The following is a 9,155-nucleotide window of genomic DNA, read 5'->3' on the forward strand; positions in this document are numbered from 1 at the left end:
CAAGTGCGACCCTTCTGGCCTCCAGATCTCGAATCGGCGGGCTTTGCCCGCTTGGCTGCCGGCTGAGATTGTGCAGGCCGCCGATCCCTCCCCTGAGACTCGGCCTCCTCCTGGGCCTGAGTCTCCAGCTCAATCTCCCTCTTCCGGGCATTTGCCTGGAGCTCAGAAAATATCCGGTATGATGAGTTCGCCACGAACTCCCTGATATCCCTCCTCAAAATGCTCAAGTACCGACTCATGCGTGCCTGCTCAGACGACACGCGCTAAGGGCAAAACAACGCCCTCTCATGGAACATTCGTGTGATCACGGTCACTGACTCCGTCCCCTGCTTGAGGGACAAAAACTCTTGTGCCAACCGTTCCCTCTCCACCAGGGGAACGTACTCGTCTCTGAACATGATGGTGAACCTCTCCCAGGTCACCTCCGAAATCTCTGCAAGAGTGAAGTTCGCCGTCACAAACTTCCACCAGTCCTTCGCTCCCAAGCGAAGCTCGTTCAGTGCAAACCAAACCCTCAAATGCTCCGGACACAAATAGGTGTAGAAGCATCCCTCGATATCAGAAATCCATCTCATCGCAGCAATCGGATCCTGCGTCCCATCAAACTCCGGTGGCTTCGTGTTGTTGAACTCCCGGAACAACATCGAGTCACCCCCCTGAGGTCTAGCAGCAGCAACAGCTGCAGTAGCTGCAGCAGCCACAGCCTCAGTAACCGATGCGTACCGCTCATCAAAGGTCTCAATCAATGTGGTCTTGATAGACCCAAACATCTCCGGAATCTCGGCTCGGATCGCCGCAGCCACCTCATCGTGGATCATCTGACGAAGCTCCTCGTCACTCACGCCACTCGTCTCTGGTCTGTGGCGTGTCCCAACCATGATGTCTCTGAAATACAACATAAAAATATCAGAGACTCGCTCGAGCATACTCGCACTCGATCACTAAACCCTACTTGTTCCCTAGTACCCTAAGGATTCTTACTTGGACTGCGCACTGATCCGGTGTCTTCAGTAGTACGGGCCCTATACTACCGTCCACACCGCATCAGTATTCACCCCAAGTCCTCCTCCTAGGATCCCAGATCACAAGTACTCTACATCTCGCTGGCATAGGCTACCCTCCGGTAGACCTCTCATAAGCTCCTCACTGCTACCTACTCACTCTCAAGCATCACATAGCAGCAGAAATCTTCCTAGGCTAAGGCATCAAAAATCAGGCCACTCTAGTCCTAATATGAATACCTAGCCTACTCTAGCATGCATAACATATCATAACATATCTCATAACATATAATGTAAGGGTATTTTGGGAAATCACCGTTCGGGCGCTGGCTGATCGTACACACTGCTTCCTTCTGCTTTTCTCAAATCCTTTTACTTTTTAGAAAAAATTGTTTAGTTTACGAAAAACTTTCTCAAATCCTCAGTTTGAGTTCAAATACACCCGAAGGTGCATCCGAATCCCTCAAACCAAGGCTCTGATACCAACTTGTAACAACGTAAGTTTCCAAAAACAATTTTTCATTTTTAAATCATACTTTTATTCATAAGGTAATATCAAAACATAATGTATCCAATGTTATCATAACAAAACATATCCCAGAATCTCAAGACATAAACTCCATGAGTGTGTACGGATCATGCCGACGCCTTCCCGCGATCCTCAGTAGTACCTGAAACACATAACACAACAACTGTAAGCATAAATGCTTAGTGAGTTCCCCAAAATACCACATACGCACATACGCCACTCAAGGCTATAAGACCTTCCGGTCACTATGTCTCAGAGGACTTCCGTCCCACAACCCTGGTAGACCTTCCGGCCCTACCCGTAATGACCTTCCAGTCCATATCATCCTGACCTTGCGGTCCACATCAAGATGACCTTCCGGTCCTTATCATTCATAACATACATAACACATACATATCATATAACAGCATACAACACATACATCTCATCGCATATAAGACCTTCCGGTCACACATAGGTACCACTCTAGGTACAGTATAGTGAGAAGACTCGCCTCGTACGAAGTCGGATAAACCCTCGTGCTTGACGTCCCGACCTAGACCCCTCCTATACGAATAACATTCCTGATCAATACCCTCTCATAGCCTCATCTCTAAAGATTGGGTACGAAGTCGGATAAACCCTCGTGCCCTCCCCATTCACAATAATCACGTAAAGGTCCGACCTTTACACTCATGCAACACACATAAGGCTCTCTTTGGTGAAATCATCTCTAAAAAGGCAACCTAAGATCATTTCTTCCATGGAACAACATAAAGCAGGTTGGATAAGGCTCTTTGGACCTCTAAAGGTCCAGATCCAGAGTCTAACACTCAAAGGGAGAATATACTCATCATTTCAAGCCAATAAAAGGGTATAGAAAACCCTAAATTCAAGGATCTCATACTAAACAGAAGAAGGGATCGATTTACTACCTCAAAGTTGCAGATCCAAGCTGGAAATCCACATAATAGCAATCCCCTTGACCTCCTCTTGCTGGAAACACCTTCTTCTTTGCAAAATCACACTAATAAGGATCAAAAAGGCTCTCTCTCTTATACCACTCGTTCAAGCTCTCTAGGGTTTCTCTCTCTGGACTGGTAGCCGCAAATGAGGGCTATAAGGACCCTTAAATAGGGCACATGCCCAAAGATTTAGGGTTTCTGTCCACAGCGCGGACTCGTCGAGTCCACCATCGACTCGTCGAGTCCACCATCGACTCGTCGAGTCCCTTCATTAATCTAGTCAGCAAATCGCGATCCTACTCGACGAGTCTAGGCGTCAACTCGTCGAGTCCCTCCTCATAACTCAAAATAAATGAATAACATAGAATACCTGGGAATCCGGATGTTACAGCGCCGGTCTGCGTTGCTGCTTCTTCCTACTTCCTTGTCGATCTCGTCCAGTCTCTCTATCTCGGGCATTCTTTTCCAGTGATTCTAAACACACACAATCTTGAACAACAAAATCAGTCAATTTGAGGCGTTCACCTAAAAGGAAACGGAGAAGGAACAAAAGGAAGCTAACGATAGATCGAAACAGAGAAAGAAAAAGAAAGTGGTTGAAATAAAGATCGAAAAAAACGCCAGCAATCCAAAAGTGATTGGGTGGGAAAACGGTGAAGACAACAGGCGTGAAACACGTAGCAACAAAAATCGATCAAACGGCAGAACCTGCCCAAAAAACAAAGACGGGAAAAGAAAGCCAAAAGTAGACATGTATATATAAAGGAAGGACCATTTTTGCCAAATCCTCAGCAAAATTACTGTAGCTAAGGATGGAGAAATTTAATATATATATATATATATATATATATATATATATATATATATATATATATATATATATATATATATATATATATATATATATATAGAGAGAGAGAGAGATAGGTTCAGGTGTTTAAAATAAGTATTGTGTTTAAATAACCTAGACCTATATAGAGATAGGCCTATATATATATATATATATATATATATATATATATATATATATATATAAAATAACAACAACTATAAATAACATTAAACCATATATTATACTTAATTTTATTCATATGTAATTCGCGGATAGAAGTCGTTCAAACGATTGAGATTATGCAGTTATAATAGATGTATATATTATCATATAATTCAAAATAATCAATATAATATATCAATTTAGTATACGAACTATTATATCAAATTTAATAACAACGTTATTGCTATATTTAAAAAAACATATATTTGTAAAGACTTCAACTATATAAGTGTTACTACGCAACACGCGGGTATTCGCCTAGTATGCATATATATTACGTAAAAATCATAATTATTGAAAAATAACTAAAACATATTATTACTTTGTAAACATGATTGATTGTATAGAATATTTAATTATTTTTTAACCACTCCAACTCAATAATCTTTGTAACTTATGGCATTAATTCATTAATTTATTTCAAATAAATGTGATTTAATAACAATTCAATACACAATTATCAATTCACACAACTGACAATCATATCAATTTCTAAACGGGAAAAAGAAACACAAGACTAGCAAAAATATATACAAGTGGATCCATATTGAAATCTATAATCCAGATACATATTGAAATCCAACGAATTTATATTTATCCATATTAAAGATTTTATATTCAAAATAAATCCATATTGAAATCGATCCATATTTATCTATTGCATTTTTTCTAATCCGATCCATATTGAAATAAAGTGGATCCATATTACATAAATTTTAGATTTAAAATGGTTCCATATATCAATATTACTTTAATCAGTTATAATGTTAATTAATACAATCATTACAAATAAATCAATATATTTTCCAACAATTAAAGTTATTTGGTCATGTGTGTTATTTTTTATTGTTATATATTTTAGTTTTTTTTTCTCTGTGCAATGCGTGGGTATTCGCCTAGTTTTTATATAAAACTGAAAATTGTGTGTGCAATACGTGGGTATTCACCTAGTTTTTATATAAAACTGAAAATTGCCTAGATAGTGGACAAAATCAAGGTAGTTGGTTATTATATTAAGATGCCATGCTTTAAGAAACATGTCTTCTTTCCATCATGAAGCAAAGGAGTGTGAGGTAAACTATGTCTTAAAGTGTTAAGACACATTGGATAAAGATTTAAGCATAAAGAATTTCTTCATTCTCCTCCTCTCACTTGTTTGAACCGTTAATCTTTTTCTCTCCTTCTGTTTTCTCTATTAAATTGTTAAGACAATAAAAGGAAGCCTTAGATACTTCATATTTTCCTTTAAGACAAAAGTCATTTTTGTTCTTAAAGGCTTAAGAGCTTTGTTTTGCAAAGAGTGAACTACCATCCAAGTGTCATGCAACGTCTTAACAACTTTTCATGGAGTCTAGAAGGGGTCCTTTGGTAATTTTATGTGGAGTCTAGAAGTATTTAAACCGGTCTATAAGTAAAACATTAGTATTAGACTAGTTTAAATACTTCTAGACTCCATGTGGTAATTTTATAATATATGTTTGAATTTAGTTTGACTAAGTATATGTTTTAGTTAAATGTTTAGATGAATGATATTTTATTTAATCGTTTTACAAGGCGATCAAATTTATATTATGAAATGATTAATTCTATTTCGAGGATTAGATCGCTTAATAAAATTATAAATTAATTATCAACGATTTTCGAAACAATAGTTATATATACAAACACTTTTAGACTCCAATTTGATTTGAATCAAACTTATCAATAACATTGTACATTTATAATATAAACAAGAGACCCATATTCCAACCTCAAAGAGTGGAATTTTGAAACAAATGAATGTAATTATTCAACATATATGAATCTTATTTACATTTTTGAAGATGATTAATTCTATTTTCTTTAATAGTAGAGAAATATCTTTGTTAGGAATAATTGTTGGAAGATAGTGCCCACAGTCACAACATGTTGGTAACGTTACTATTAATGGAAGTGTTCTTTTAGGTTACACACAAGAACAAATGTAAGAGACATTGGTTAGAGAATAATTACTCTGGTTTGTTAATTAATTATGTCTTTAATTAATCAAATGAAGCTTGTAGATCTAGAATGGCCTTAATGTAAGAATCTAAAAGTCATACTATTACCAAATATAAAGATAATTACTTTGTGACCAAGTAATTATCCATTAGGTTTAAATCATTCTCATTTAAACAAAGACACCTACAATCAAATTTGAGAGCTGATAAAATTTTAAAACCCCTAAAAAAAATCGGCGGTGCGCTCCATGATCTAAAAACCTAGAATTCCCGAGTACGCACCTCGTAGCTCTCTTCTACATGTTGTGTAAATCCAACGGAAACCCTAATCGTTCTAGGGCTTGTACTGCTAGATGTTTGGTGGTCACGGTGTTGTTGTTTGCGTCTTGGGTGCGATCACATCAGAAGGATTCTAATTTGGATCATTCTCATGCGATCAACTGGTGAAGACAAAGAAAACAAAGGATTCGAATGTAAGTTTTCTTATACTCTCATATGGTTGGTTTTGTTGCTTAGATAGGTTTAACATGGATCTACTATTGGGTTCATAAGAATTGTTTAATTATCTGTATGCTTTTGTTGTGCTCCTTTATGGACAAAGATCCTCATAACCCAAAAATAATACATAGGGATGTATGAGACTCTTATAAAAGAATGTCTAGAAATGATGCAAGCTACCTCTTGAACTTCATTAAGAACTTTATATGATAAAACATAAATACGAAACATTTAAAATGTTCAAGTATTTTCAATGTGAAGTTGAGAACAACTCAATAGGGTTTTGGTTGTAAATAAATGTACATAGCATATGAAATATATAAAAATAATTTTTTCAATATAAGTATCAAAGTTTGTATATCACAAGGTATTTGATATAGAGTTATGTACATCTTTTTGGACTAAATGGGTTTTGGTTGTAAATAAATGTACATAAGTTATGAAATATATAAAAGTGTAAGACTATTTTATATCTCCTCTTTTTATATAAAAACCAAGAATTGCCTAGATAAGGGAAAAAATCAAGCTAATTGCTTATTATATTAAAAAAAAGTCATTCTTTAGGAAGTATGCTTTCTTTTCATTATGAAGCATGAGAGTGTAAGAGGTAAAGTATGTCTTAAAGTGTTTAGACACATTGGACAAAGATTTATGAATAAAGGTTTTCTTCCTTCTCTTCCTATCACTTGCTTGAACTGCCAATCTCTTCAACCCCACCCCCCCCCCCCCCATTTTTATTTTCTTTCTTAAATTGTTAAGACACTAAAAGTCAGCATTCGATACATCATACCCTCCTTTAAGACAAAAGTTTTGTTCTTAAAGGCTTAAGAGCTTTGTTTTGCAAAGAATGAACTAACATTCAAGTTTCATGTAACTTCTGGTGGACTTCTCTAGAGCAACTCTATTTTGTGTTTTTGCCATCTTTATCAACTTCCAACCTCCTGAGAGGATTCAAAGTCTCAATAAGTTGTTACTTCTTAATCATTTTATGGTTGTGCTTAATCTTTCATGCTCATGAAAAATGATCATGAGTGAGAATAAAAAAGTTTTATTTTATTCAAATTTATAATGCTTTTGTTGCCTTTTTTGTCGTTTTAGAAACTGATTCTTCAATAAAACCCAATGGATGCATTGGTCGATAGCAGCTAAGGAGCTTTTATATTTAAGAAGGTTTGGGTTGGACCAACCCAATCATCATGCATATTGGTCGCTGAGAGTTGTAGAGCGTTTTTTTAGCATGGTTCGGGCTGGACCGACCCGACCAATGTTTACCATGGGTTGACTTCATGATAAACATTTGGAAGCTTTTAGAAGCCTTCGAAAAACATGTTGCTTCAAGTGCAAGGTGCCACAAACTAAGGTTTGACCTAGTCACATCGTGTGGCATGTGGCAAGCCATGATAGAACAACCGTTTTCGGCACATGTTTTTGGAGCCTCCAAAGGTTTCTACAATTATAAATATAGCTCTCCTGGAACCATATTTTTCACCCCGAAATTCGAGATCTGCTTTCTCTGCTCTCTCTTCTCTTTGCGACTTCAGCAACCATCATCGTTCCGTGTTTTCGAGTATTCATTTTATGTTTATAGTTTCTTACATAGCTTTTAAAAAGAATGATAATATGCATTAACTGTTGAGGTTTTACGTTGAAGATTATAGTCTTAGAACAACAAAAAAAACTTAAAGGACATGAGTCTATCACTCATTCTTTACAGTTTCAAAAGTCAAGGATCAGTGAAAATCATGTTGGCTTTAATTTTTTGTCTCGTATTTTAATTCGTTTGACAACTAGACAGTTTTGTTCTTATTCTATATTTCTTATAATAATTTCTGATCCCGAATGTTCAAATTGTTTTCTAGACGAAACTTCTTAAACAAATAATTAAAAATAATTGGATATTATTTTTTTTTTGGAACGAATAAACATATAATTATCAATATTATTTGTTGCTCCGTGTACTTTTAGATATCACTAACCATTTGATATTAATTGGTTGTTTATTATTTTGTTTAAAATACATGGGTTTAACTCCTCTAAGTAAACGTCAATGCTTAATAGTCTATCCACAAAAAATAGCTAGCAAATTGGCATTTCCCTTCGCTATTGTAAGATTTTGATTTCTAGAGCTTAAGTTTAAAGATCAAAATGGATAACAATTGCGATTAAAAACCTTATCAGATCACTGCATAAGCTTATAGTTACATTATTGTGATGGAGAACATGATTCCATGAGCAGGAATATAAAATAAATTATGGCAAATGTGACTAGCAGCAGCACCACCACCATCTTATTTTAGTCACGAAACCACTAACGCATTTTAGAAAGAAAAAAAACAAAGAACATGTGTTGCTAAGAGCAACATGGGAGGCATTGACAGAATCGTCATCCAATATCTATCCCTTTGAATTGATTAACTTCTTTAAAATTACATTATGTTTGTCGTTACTAATAATCTATCTTTAAGTGGTAATTAATTTGTAAAATATTTTGAAAGACATAAGTTTAAATCCTTAATTAGTTCTGGCAAAAATATATTCATAATAAAAGGGTGTAGATTTGAAATTTCGAATTGATATAAAAGTCATAAATTTAAATCTTACCTTGTGATAAAAAGTAGAGCTAATCACTAAAAAAGATAAAATTAAAGAGAATGTTAAATCTGGACCATTTATGTAATTTTGGCGGTGGTGGTGGTGGTGGTGATGGCAGATGGTGGGTGAGTTTATGGTATTGGGTGAGTATTTTCTAATAAATAAAACATTAATTTAAAACCAAAAAGAGAATGTTAAATCTGGTAACCACAGGGACCAATCGTGTAATTTTGTCTAACAATAATAATAATAATGATGAGGGACTATTTCTACCAAAAGACTAAATACTAATAATATGTACTAAAAGGCGACGGTTATGAAAAATTCAAACCAAAGTGAAAGGGTTGTTTGTGAACAAAAGCATAAAGATGAAGGGTCAATGTTGTAAATTGGAAGACCAAAATTGACAAAAAAGGTGTCACTTTACTACTTTACTACTTAAAACTATTTTCTAATAAATAAAACATTAATTTAAAACCAAAAAGAGAATGTTAAATCTGGTAAACCACGGGGACCAATCGTGTAATTTTGTCTAACAATAATAATAATAATGATGAG

The sequence above is a fragment of the Lactuca virosa genome, chromosome 2 (assembly GCF_052849685.1).
Source record: "Lactuca virosa cultivar CGN04683 chromosome 2, Lactuca_virosa_CGN04683_v6, whole genome shotgun sequence".
Taxonomy (NCBI): Eukaryota; Viridiplantae; Streptophyta; class Magnoliopsida; order Asterales; family Asteraceae; genus Lactuca; species Lactuca virosa.